This window comes from Parasteatoda tepidariorum, chromosome X2, assembly GCF_043381705.1.
Source record: "Parasteatoda tepidariorum isolate YZ-2023 chromosome X2, CAS_Ptep_4.0, whole genome shotgun sequence".
Taxonomy (NCBI): domain Eukaryota; kingdom Metazoa; phylum Arthropoda; class Arachnida; order Araneae; family Theridiidae; genus Parasteatoda; species Parasteatoda tepidariorum.
Window position 1 is genome coordinate 34644711 of NC_092215.1, and position 13846 is coordinate 34658556.

Below are 13846 nucleotides of genomic sequence, written 5' to 3' on the forward strand. Positions count from 1 at the left end.
TTTTTTTAAATATAAATATTTAAACAATTTTTGTGCAAAATTTTTCTGCACATGCATTTGAATATAAATTTCTGAGATTTTAAATCTGTTATTTTACCTTAATTTTAATTAAAAAATATTTTAAAACCTGCTGATTACCTATAGTATAATTAAATTTCAATATAATGCATGGCAACTGTTGGTAGTTTTGAAGTTTATATATTTTCTTGGCAAACTTCAGTTTTTGACGGTTTAAACCAATATTATACCCTTGTCATGTCAAAAACCACTTTTTGACGTCAAAAACCCAACCCTGTCCTGATCACTAAAAATTTAAAATCTTTTAAATTCTAATTAGATTTTCAAACAAAAGAAGGAGACATAGGACTCATCTCATATAGCCTCAAACTTCCAGTAAATATAATTTGGTATGTGTTCTAAGGGGTCTGGTTGTTAAACAAATTATACTAGGTTAAGGTGGGGATATACATTATTGTAAATTAATCTAAAAGAATATTTAAATTGTTTCCATTCATATTTCACTTCATTTCATAAAGAAAAAGCAAAATAAGAGATAGAAATAAAAGCAAATATAATGAAAAGAAAAGCAATGGTGTCTAATGCAAAAATAATTAATTAAAAATTTACAATAAAAATATTTTTATATTAAAATCTTGCTTTAAACAAAAAATATGATCTAATTACGTTATATCCTAGTGGCACAGTACAATTACATAAATGTATAAATAATGTATTAATTTATAAATATATAGTTATAATATTTGGTGTCGCACATAAAATAACAAAAAAATATCTCAATTTTATTTATTTATTTTTTTTATAAAAAATAAGAATAAGAAATGTTTCTAAACATTTGTGCAAGATAACCTGTTTCGTTACAGTTTACTTTAATTATTATTTTTTCCCTTCCCCATTATTAGTGTGAATTTTTTTTTATTTCAAAAAGTATACTTTGCTAGAGATTCTCTTACCACAGTTAAAAAATTCAAATGATGTAGCCCTTCATTTAACAGCCTATAACTTATTGAAAACTGATATTTATAAGTCAGTATATTTAACTCTTTAAAATTTTGGTCATCTTGTTGCCCAACTTAAAACCTGTACTTGTGCAGTAAAAAAAAAAAAAACTAATTTCATTTTTTTTCTAATTAACACATGTAAATATTTTTTCTATATATATATTAAGTTTGTATAGCATTTAACATGTTTCCTATAGATTCCTTGTCTCTGCCAGCTTTCAGAGTAAAAGGAGAAATAGTTTTGCAAATATCATCTCTGAAATGTAAGCAAGTATTTACTAACTTTCAACATTGTGATTAATGCAAAATTCAAATCATAAATTAAATATTAACCAACAAAACGTAAAATTAAATGTTAACATTTAAATAGTGATTCGTAAAAGAACATTTTTCTAAAATTAAATTTGTTATTAAAGGTTAAAATAAAATCCAGAAAATTAACATCAATGCAACAATTGTAATGATTTTGTTGTAAGGGATTCAAGAAAATGAGTGATTGGTTGGCTTGGCATGCATTGGAAAAATCAATGTAAATGACAAAAAAAAATTTTTTTTTTCAAAATTTAATTTTGTTTTAGCAGTTTTTTGAAATTCTATTTTAGCATTAGCAATAGAAAGAAAATAACTATCAAGCCATTTTTGTCAAAATCTACCTTGAGGCAATTAGGTTGTTTTTTCAACTGCACGCCCGAATAGATGGACAAATATTTTTAGTTTCTATCTTGTAATAGTCAGTTGAGAAATCATTAATTTTAACTGTGCAGTGTATATAAACAACTATGTCAATGCAAATCATATTTATGCTCTATTTAAATCTAATCATTTTCAGTCATGAAATAAAAAGATTACCTGCCACCATAAAATTTTCTATTTTATAAATGAAATGGGAGAAAAAGTGTTTCAAAGTTTCTGAATACAATAAAAATTTCTTAAAACTTAACTGTGCATTAAGAGAGGGAAAACATTACAATAATTATCTACCTATAACTAGGGCCCTATAAATTATGCGAAGATGCGGAAACCCGCATAATTTACAATTGTCCGCGTAATCGCAGCGTATCTGTATAATTTTTATTTTTCAGCAAAATGTATTCGTTTACCAGATAAATTTCTTCTTAAGGGTTTTTTTTTTTCAACTGAAATATATCTTCTTTTTCAATTCCAAGAATCTTTTTGGTCAGGTGGTCAGATCTTTCCAAGAATCCCCCCCCCCATCAGTCGCCATCATCTTCAATAGGAAGCTGGTTGAACAGCTTTTGCGGTGCATGGACCATAGAGGTCACCTCTATGGTATAGACCACAGAGCTAGAAAGTTGGGGAAGAATGCCCCCCCCCAAACTCCTGTCCCACCTCTTTTCTTTGTAGTTCCTGGAACTCCACAAGATATTGCTTGAGGGTCATGCATTCCGCTTTATTCATTCTTCGAGTATCTGCTCGGTGCATGCGAGTATTTTCATGTATTGATTTGAAGTTATTTTAACTCGTTTCCACACAAATAGTCACTGTAAACATGTCTCTATCTAAAATTTAAAAAAATGCCATCCATATTTCTGCACAGGATAGATGTAGGCAATATCAGAGTATTTTTCACACTTCTGATGGAATAATGTTCTGTACCACGTGTAATATTGCTGTGGCTCACACAAGAAAGTGTGCTGTCGATAAGCATTTGGATAGTAATAGTCACATAACAAATAAAAGAAAAAATGAACAAGAGGACAGCGAAATGCAGAAAAAAAAACAAGCAACCGTGTCATCAATGTTCAAGAGAAAAACCGAATGTGCTGAAATGCGCAATCTTTTAATTTGAAATTGTTCGCATTTACAAGTGCTAATATTCTGATTGAAAAACTGGATCACCCCAAAATGAGAGAATTTCTAACGAAATATATTTCGGGTGCAGGTGCTTTACCTTGTGCTAATTCTCTTCGCCAAAATTATTTACCAAAAGTATTTGAAGTAAAGAGGAATTAATTGAAAGAAATTCTTCGTACTACTGATTCACTCTGCATCGGCTTCGATGAAGGCAGTGATGATAAAGAAAATTATGTTTTACATATTTTAGCTGTCCCGCATCCTTATCTTCTAGATAGCATTTATCTTGAAGCTGTACAATTGACTACAGTTTCTCAAGCCGTAGTGCAGTGCTTGACAAATATGAAGATTGATTTCAACAAAGTTTCAGCAATCTTAACAGATAACAATCTTTTTAACAGATGACAATAAGAAAACTAAACTTTGCCCAGTACCAATAAAGACACGGTGGAATTCCTGGTTTAAATCAGTGCTATATCATGCTGAATATTGTGATGTTTACATAGAATTTTTTAGCAGTGAAATAAACCTTACTCCTGACACTGCTTGTTTCAATCAGAGCAAAGTTTTGGTGGAAAGCAAGAACGTTTGCAAAGACTTTCAGTTCATTGCAGAACACGCTCAGATATTAATGGATACTCTTCTTTTTTTCGAAACATGTGGTGTATCTATTCACAAAGCTTACAATAAGATTTTTGATCTGCGGTCTAAACTTCGGTGTAATTCTCAGGCATCATACTCGCGAAAAGATTCACGCAACGTATTTCTTCAAGAAGTGTTTCACAAAACAATTGCAAAGTTGAATACTTACTACTCTCCAGAACTAGACGTATTAAAAAAACACGGGCCCAAGTTTAGTCAACCTGAATTAAATTTCATGAAAGCTGCTCGAGTTTTCGATCCAGAACAAATAGTCAACCTCAATATTGAAGACGACAATGTATTCAAGAATATTCCAGGAGTGAGTGGTCAAGATATAAAACTAGAGTATGCTGCTTACAACGAATGTTCAAACCCGGACTCAATTAGATTCTGGAATTCAGAGGTCTGGACTAACTTCTCTCCCTTTTAATAAACTTTAATAATTGTTCTGATGTAGAAAATGGATGTACAATACATAAGAAGTTAATTTAGTTGAAATCTTGACTGTATTCATTGAAAAATTTTTTTTATTAAAACAGGAAAGAAAGTTGAACTTTTTTAAGAGATTTTTTTTTCAGTTTCAATTGTTTTCTGGGTCATTCGCAGCCTGCATGCATGATTTTTAAAAGACACCGCATCCTTGCCGCATAATTTATAGGGCCCTACCTATAAAAAAAAATTTTTCAAAAGAGAAATATCTTAATTTTATTGCTGTATTTATCTGCATTAAATTAAATGATAGTTTTGTCCAATTTTTACAATCTACTGTATTTGTTGCATAACAAAATATATTATTTATATAACTTTTACTTGTATTTAGTGGCATAGCAATCAGGGGACAAGAAAGAGCTTATAACAACCCTAGATGTAGCCTTAGAGATGCACCAAATTTATGAAGAATAATTAAGAGAACTCCAGAATAATTTTTTTTTTCTCTTTTTCCTAGTCTTATTTGTTAATTACAGGCTCAATAACAACTTAAACCTAAAAATTGAATAAGTCTTGTTTTATTGTAGGTTACCTTGCATGTATTATTTTTTAAATTATTTCTTGCATATAAACAAGACAAAGGGAAATAATTACTTATCATTCATTCAAAAAAAAATAATCATCATCCAAGTGTAATAGAAACTAAACAATTCAGTTATAAACAAAATGGATTGAGTGTATTTGCATTGTCAAGTTACTCCGATTTAAAGTTGTGAAATTGTATTTAATGTAAAGTAAAATAAACTTGTAACATTCCAGAAATGTCTAATTAAGTTTGACATTATATTATCTCTATATATTATAGGTATATTAGCTGCTCACAAACTTAGTTTGTTCCCTTTGCTGTAAGCCCTAACTATGTCTTTTCTTGCATCGGCAAGTTTTGGTACTTGCATTTGAAGGCGTCTGGTCAGCCCTTGAGCAGGCATTTCTGTTAGCCAAGCATGTACTTCAACTAAAGAAAAGTTTCTGAATACTGGTGAGTTGCTTTTCTCTCTCAGAATAAGTAAATAACTATAGAATATTCACCAAAAAAATTTTTGCTCCTATTATATTTTTCATGCACTTTAAGCAAAATGATGGGTTGTTCCTCGAAAAATAAAAATTTAGTTGCTTACCCCAAAACATGGGCGGATCGTGAATTTAAGGGGCCCTAGGTTGAAACTACTTAGAAACCCTAATAGCCATTTTGTCAAAAAAACTGCTTTCTATAGTGATATAGATAAGTATACAGAAAAAAATAGGACAATAAAATAATTTTATTTATTTTTATTTGTGTAAACAAACAGCAACTGTGCAATATTATTGAAAAATAAATTGACAGGTTATGTGTAGTTATGTTATATAAATTATAAAGCAACCTTTCTGCATTTTTGTGGTGCTGCAAAATCCTTTATTTGCTCATCACATTGTAAGTTCATCACTCATTCACTAAATGCTCGTTTACGTCATCTGGATAATAATTAACAATATTACGTACACTTTCCAGATCTATGTTTTCCATATTTTTGTCTTGCAAATCCATTAAATATTTGAATGTCTTGCTATACATCTCATGGACTTGGCTCCTTTTATTTAAATCCATAATCAGCTTATCCAACGTGCCTCTTTTAATTTTTTCTGTGCCGTATGCTGAGAATTTATCTGTAGACTTATCTGAAAATTTTGGAGTGATGGTCTCTTGTTTATGTCATTCTGATTGGTGCCCTTTGTTGTTCACGAAATCTTTTAATGACACAATTAACTTGTCGCCTTCACAAATATCTGAACCAGGGCTCAGTATTTTTTTATTAACTAATTTAAATCTCCCCAAAATTTTTTCCCAAAAAGTAATCAAAATTGCAGTATCGAGTTTCGCCATTTTACTGAATAAATTTTGTGCCTCTTTCCGGAAATCAACTTTCTCATCCTCATTTTCGCTGAAACTTTCGAAAATTTTCATAATGTTATCATAATTATTTTTCAAAGCTTTGGCAGTATCACAGTAACAAGACCATCTGGTCTGGCTTAAACTTTTTATCGTAAATTTGAGTTTTGTTTCATGATTTAAAAGTTCCCACCTATGGGTCAAAGTAGAAAAGAAAACTTCTTTCTTTTTTTTTTTGCACTACTCCAAAAAAGTTCACAATTTTGGTTGAATTTCAATAAATTGGGAGAAGTTCTTCAGTGTGTAAAGAAAGCAGGGAAGGGAACCCATTAAAATAAAATTGATTTTAAGGAATATGTGCATAGTTTTTAAGACATCCGAAATATACAAAGCTTTTTATTTTATCATTAATAAAATCTTGTTTTTAAAGGTAATTAGTTTGAAGTTTTAAATTAATCCTCAGTGAAATTCACAGTCTATAAATTTCTTTTCAAATTAATGTAATTCTGGATTTTTTATTTTTTTTAATTGTTACATGTTACAAAAATATATTGAAAATATGGTATTAAATGCTGGAAAAACAAGTAATTTTAATAACTGCCGAGAAATGATCAGAAATTAATGTGGATTTATGATGAAATCATATCGAATAGAGCAAGTAAAAATGGGATTACTAAAATACAAAATTCGCAAACCATAACATTGAAATTGAAAATACCATGTAAATAAATAATCAAACAGCTGCCAAAAACTTTTTTAATTGTGTTTATTTATGATAGAATCAACGCAAATTGAGCGTGTCAAAAAGTGACACCTCCAATTCGAAAAACATTCTTCTCGCACTGACTTTGTACAAAAAATTTATGCATACGAAAAGATAATTGGAAATCAGTGTGAGTTTACGACCAAGTAATCCCTTTTTTTTTCTTTTTTAAATACATATATTTGGTGGATGGCTTATCATGCAAGTTTATTTTTAAATTTTTTTTTTTTTTGCAAATTGGTGAGTTAGTAAAAACCAAACTATGCTGTTATATTTCAAAAGCACATTTTATTAATGATTTACAGCATTTAAAATTTAGAATTTAAAAGTTATGTTTTAATGCAACACTAGCTGGTGAGAAATCTGAAGTAAAAGTTCCAGAGTGAGAAGAGGAAGTCCAAATTCAATTTCGCGTGTGTGATATACTTTTTACACATAGCCTCAAACTACTAAATACAGCACATCACCTCCCCCTTAAGAATAGAAATTTAAAGGTAAAGAAAGCTGGCCATCTCATCCTTTGTGATCTCGTCGGTTGAAATGGAATTTGTTGAGTTGAAGCTAGGGTATTCCTCAGCAAAACAGCTAGACTTGGTTTCTTGGTAGGAGATGATTGAGGAGTTTCCTATGTTGATTTGACAGGTTCAGAATGTTTTTGGATATCTCCAATAGGATGCAGAAGAAATGAGCAGTATTGATGTGTGCAGTTTCACTGCTAAAACTTATTTGTGGAACATGAAGTCTTATCTGGAATCTGGTCTGTTGGTCACATTCGGTCTACGTAACTTCGATAAAATGTATGTTGCATATTAACTGTGTGAGGAAGAGATCCATCCGTAACTTCCAAATATCCACCTTGCTTTGGTAAATTATAGTCTTGAATAATTGAATTTGTCAGCTTCATGAAAGACACAATCTTGAAAATGCATATTTGTCTTTACTCTTCTAACCAAGTCAGGAAGAGCAAGATCTGTTCTAGTGTTTCTTCGGGAGAAAAGCATAGCTGGACTAATCATGATTGTCATGTGAAGAGCCTTGTGATATCACACAAGGAAGGTGCTGACCTTTTGCTGGGTATTGCCTGTTAAGTTCTGCATGACATGAATAGATAGCTTAAATGTGTGTACACTCACCTAACACTTGATAGATATAATGTTGAAATGCTGCAGCATTTGACAATCCAAATTGCATATACAAAAATTAGAAAAAGGCCATGTGGAGTTCCTGTTACTGCAATTTCTGGCACATCTTTTCACACTGGAATGTTACATTGTAGTAAGGTTTTGCTAAGTCCAAAGTAGAAGCTACTGTTTTCCCTTCTAACACTTGAAAACAGTATTGAATGTGGGGTGCAGAGTATCTGTCTAGAACAGTAACCCTGTTAAATCCTCAAAAATCTTCACAAGGCTGCCAATCCCCATTTTTCTTTGGGACCATGTGTAAGTAACAGCTTTTAGGCAGTCTCCAAACTCTAGAAGCTACAAGAGATTCAAACTCTTGCTTTGCAATTTTTAGTTTATCCGCTGGCAAATGTTGAGGTTTGAAGAAAGCAGGTGGTCTATTCGTTAGAATTGGATGTTCCACTCCATGAACAATTTTGTTTGGGGTAGTGCCTACTCTTATCAGCGTAGGGAATTTTGCTAGCAATTAGTGGAATTAGGAGTTCGCAATAATTTCTGAAACAAATGAAGAATTTCCAGCATTCCTTTTTGTTTGCAACTTGGTCAATGGATCATTCCAAATACCATTTTTGATGTCTAACAGTCCGAAATTGCACAATAAATCTGCTCTTATTGTGACAACAATTGTAAGACGCCAATTAAGCTCTCTTCTTGCCCCAGAATTAATTTTAAAGGGTGTTAACTGAAGTTTGAGCTTGGCTGCTTAGCTTAAGAGCAGAGTTAGAAGCAACAGATAAGTCTGTTTAAAGTACTAGATTCTATTTGCTATTTAGGTATGTGTAAGCTAAATTTCTCTGTTGCTATGATAATATCGCAGAACAATTTTGTGTAAATAAAGTGTTTTTTTTTTTTTTTTTTTTTTTTTTTTTTTTTTTTTTTTTTTTTTTNTTTTTTTTTTTTCATTTTGATAGAATGGAATTAAGCACGGTAGAGGACAACAGAATGTTGCACTTTCTGGTAATCTCGTAACATTTATGGTGAAAAGAACGTAATATTAAGGGGAATTAGATTTTTTTTTAAATTAGTATATTGGATAGAATTCAGAAACAATAGAAGATTGTTAAGAAGCTCTTTAACATGGTTGTATAAAAAAAATTTCTGACATAAAATCAGAAGAAACTGAAAAATTGGTAGGGTTAACGCTAAATTCAAAAGTTAGACAGCAATTTATTAGATGTTATGCTGCTGTCGGATAATATTACAGAAGAAGAAATTGAACATGAAAGTAAGTCAATTGATGAATATTGTAATAACCATCATGAAGTCAAAACAATTTTCAACGAGTACTTAAGGGGCCTAATGAGGAAAATTTATCAATAATTATAAAAGTCTTATCATGAGTTCAAACTTCCCGAATATGATGGTAGTATATAGGGCTATGTATCATTTTTTTCGATGTTTGAGAAAATACATGACTATCCAACTTTAGATCTTGATGATAAATTTCAGTATCTCATACAATGTACTGCTGACGATGACATACAATGTACAGCTCATTAAAGAGAATTGGTTTTAAGTTATCAAGCAACAGCCAAAACTTACCAGGAAGTAATTGAAAGTGTTAGATTCGCTAAGGATGAAGTTTCAGTTGAATTTTACATTAGAGAACTCTTGTCTTGAGTACTACTAAGCTCTAAATTTCAAATGTCTATATCACTTTCTTCACTGTATGGCCAATTAGAATCACAATTAAGAGCTTTGGAATCTTTAGGTGTAACCACTAAAATGTACGAAACGCTCTTGTTCTTGTTGGTGGAGTCTTTTATTCTTGAGGAGCTGCTTAGAGTATAAAAATGACAGTTACAAGTTTGCAAAACTCCAAAAGGTTCTTGTTCTTGTTGGTGGAGTCTTTTATTCTTGAGGAGCTGCTTAGAGTATAAAAATGACAGTTACAATTTTGCAAAACTCCAAAAGACAGACTGGATGTTCTAATGTTATTTTTGAGAAGTTGAAGGTGAGCAAAGAATATTCATGACTGTTGGTGGTTTTGACGTTAAGACACCTAAGTTGGCTAGAGATAAGAGACCGTCAATTGCTCATGATGAGAAATAACACTGTCTGCAAACTACTTATTTTCTGGCAAACAGAAAAAAAGAGCACTTATGCCAAAGGGTCCAAGAAAGTGAAGACTTTTTCTGTGGACAAGATTTCTCTTTAAGAAAGGGTAAAAATGATTAAACAAGAAAACGCTTGTGTGTCAAACAAAAACTCAAAAGAAAGGAAAAGGAAGTACAAGAAAAAACTTTGTCTATTATCAGCTGTTCTGGAAATGTTATACTACAGCTGGTATTAGTGAAACTGAAATAAAGCTCAAAAGAATAAACTGTACTTGCAATTATTGACTGTGGCTCCTAGTAGTTTTTTATTCTGTAAGAAATAGCCAATAATGTGAGTTATCTGTCAAGACGATCAAAAGATTTGACCCATATTTTGTTTGAAGAATCCATTGAACAGAAAGGCAGCATGTCCTTCTTTGGACTTTGTGCCATTAAACCCTACATTCAATCAATCAACCACTGAACAGAATAAATATCATAAAAATAGTATAACTGTTGCTAGTTTAAATAATTATTAGAGTTGCACTATTACAATATTAGATCAAAGGATCATACGTGGAAAGCTCTTTAGACCTTGTAAAGAGAAATTAAATTAAATTTGAAGGTCAACCAGAAATTTATTTATTCATTGGAGCTGAAGTGTTTATGGGAGAGAAGCATGAGCTGAGATGTGGTTTAACAGCTTTGGAAACTAAATTAGGTTGGATTTTTCTGAGAAGAGTTCAAGAAGATGAAGGAAATGGATTAATGTCACTCACCATAAACTTACTTCTATCTCAAACCAGCAGCATCTCTAAACTATGAGAAATCTCGGCATATTGGACCTAAGAAATTCCATTGAGTTAAAATAAAAATTGGAGATAGCCAGTTTCAGTTAATTTCAAAAACACTTTTGAAGAAAGAAATGAGACAGTATGAAGCTTGTTTACTGTGGCTAGAAGCTAAACACTCTCTACTGGAAAAAAATCTATTGCTGAGAAAAGATTCATTTCACTTTTCAAACAAGCTCAAAACTAAAGGTAGATATGGAGAATACAAGGATGGTAAGACTGAAATAATTAGTTACACACTCAGAAATTGAAAATGTTTCTCATTACCTGCCTCACAAAGGAGTACTTAAAGAACATTCTACAAATAGAGAAATGGACCCAGAAGTATGAAAAAGACAATATACACAAAATCACGATCTCTTGTCTAGAATTACTTACCTGTTGCATCGGAGTATGTCTAACCTCGAAAATAATAAAAGCAACTGATCTAAAGAACATATACATACTTACTACTGAACCAACTCCTTGACCATTTTCTATTGGATAAATAAAGAAGAAAACCGAAGTGTCTTTATAAACAATTGAGTGAAAGAAATCTGATTTAAAACAAAAAAGGAATCGTGGAGGCACATATCTATGGAACTTAACCCTGCAGACCTACCTTCCAAAGGTTGTATTGCTCAAGTTTTCGTAAAATCTAAGTGGCTAGAGAGACCATCATGGTTTAAGTTATATGAAGATTGACCAGTAAATGAAACATAGAAGAGGAGGCAATTTTCAAAGAAAAACTGAAAAGATTAACCTTGATTTTAGCTTATAATGATTTAGAAGTTCAATAGTACTGTGAAAGGTTTCAATATATGAATAAGAAACTGGAGAAAATAAACTACTGAAAATTGATGGAAGAAAAAAGACTTTTTAAAAACTATTTGTACTCTTATTATATTACCACAATGGACTTTTCAGACTAAAGACAAAAATTAGCTAAAGAGAATTTTTTGTGCCTGATTCTTCAAAACATGAAATCATAGATAAATTCATACTTGCTGGACACTTTGTGTAATTTTTTACATGCTGGCTGATAATTCATAGTTGCACTTTTGGATAATAAAAGTTAGGGGAACAGACACCCTTGTCAGAGATCAGAATCTGGGATTAGTTAGTATTTGGAGTTTCTGAGGTAGATCTAGCAAGGCCTGCTTATTTGAAAGATTGTAAAAAGGTATAGATTTCCTTGTTAACTTGTGCCATGCATATTGTTGGCTTGAACGAGGTCCTGCCTGGTAAGTCCCAGACAAGATAAAATGTGGTCAGGGGAGGCCTAGGCAGCAGAGCACTTAGTGCAGATGTCCACTGAGGAATCGAGTAATGGCAGTTTGTTCTCGTCTATTGCTGCCCCGAACCAAGGAGACCCCTGGGGACTGTCCAAATGGCCATGTTCTTTGCCTCACATTTAGAAAAAAGTAAGTAAGAGGAGCAACAGTCGTAATGGCCTCTTCAGCACCTGCTTTGGCCAAACTATCTGCAATCTCATTTACAGCTGTATCAACATGTGACGAAATCCACTGAAATTGGATGTGATGAGAAAGGGAAAGATGTTTTTAGTTACCTGAGAATGTCAGCACAAACACAGTCTCTGACAATATGCCAATCGGCCAGGTGGTAGATAGCACTTTTACTATCCGAAAAGATCCAGATAACAAACCACAAAAGTGAAATGATGGAGTCCAGACCCTCAAGAATTGCAATAAGTTCGCTTCGGAATACTGATCGGAAGTCCGGATTTCTTCTCTTGATTTTTATTTCCTGATCCCGAAGTTTAATATAAATGCCACTGCCAGATCTGTCAACATCAAGTCTACTGCCATCTGTATACAACTGAACAGCGTCCAGCATGATGTATTCTAGTGTTTACATTTCTTAAGGGGAGGGTACATTTATTCAGGAGTGATTGTGCTCCGAATTTTTCGCTAACCGTGATCCGGAAGTTTCTGGAGATCGAAGATCCAGACATTTCAAAAAATCATTGATCACAAAAGCTTCCGGAAATCAAATTTTGAAAGGTAGAACTTAAAAACAGTTTATTTTATTTGTTTGTAAGGGAGATCCAGATACTTTATAAGCTTTATATTCAAGATTAATATTAATTTTTTATCAGTAAATAGTTATTATAATCATAAACTCAAGAAAGAAAGACATATTTGCTATATATATATATGTATGTATATATATGTATCTATATGTGTATATATATATGTATATATATGTATATATATATATGTATATATATGTATGTATATATATGTATATATATGTATGTATATATATATATATATATGTATGTATATATATATATGTATATATATATATACATATGTATGCGCATATGTATGTATGTGTATATATTTTAAAATATCGGCTTTACTCTTCTACTACTGCTAAATATATTTCAAACAAAACTCAAATGATGAAGGGTTATGGAATAAGCACGAAATATACTAATACTAAGTATATTGATATTTTATATATTTGGTAATTATTAAAACCTCACCAATACTAAAATTATGACTCATAAATTTGACAGCGATCAATATCCTCACACCAAGTGATGCAGTTAATTCTAATGGAATAAAACACGTGTTTTGTTTAAAATAATAACGTAGAGTCAACAAGAGAAGGGCAAATATTTGAGATAAGTAAATGATAAAAGTTAATTTGTATTAATTGGAGATTTTAGTGAAGAAACCAGGTAAGTGACATTCTCAGAGGGGCTATAATCATAAATCTATTACTATTGAGCTATTATTATATGCTTACCCTGTTTATAATTATATATTAGTCCTCTAAAATAAGTTTGTGATATTTCTTTTCTTAAATAGAAAGCTTCTAGAAAATTTAATTGTTGGCTTAACATGCAGATTAGGAGTTCATCATTTCAAATAAAATCGGATTAGACTGTTACCCTAATCGTAAAACCCACCACTCCTCCTGAAACTATCTTCCCCTAAAAACTTACCCCCCCCCCTTGATCACATTAAATCAATCTAAACTGATTCTTGAAAGAATTAATTATAATAATGATTTAATGGTTCTCACTTAGTTTGGCAAAAATGCTAAAAAAACAGTTTCATGTAGGTCACACAGTCTTATGTAGTATAAAAAATATGGAAAAACCAAAGTACATAAAACAGAAAAGATTGCCAGCTATTTTTCACAATTAAAAGATTTTATTATGCTTTTATA

General features: G+C 31.4%; 1 protein-coding gene across 1 annotated transcript in view; it reads left to right on the forward strand.

Annotated features, from left to right (window-relative positions):
• LOC122268880 (uncharacterized) overlaps nucleotides 1–13846 on the forward strand; it is a 64561-nt gene that overhangs the window by 23376 nt on the left and 27339 nt on the right. Inside the window, exon 2 of the mRNA XM_043039669.2 lies at nucleotides 4771–4944. The gene's annotated coding sequence lies outside the window, so the exon portion shown is untranslated. The remainder of the gene's footprint in view (nucleotides 1–4770; nucleotides 4945–13846) is intronic.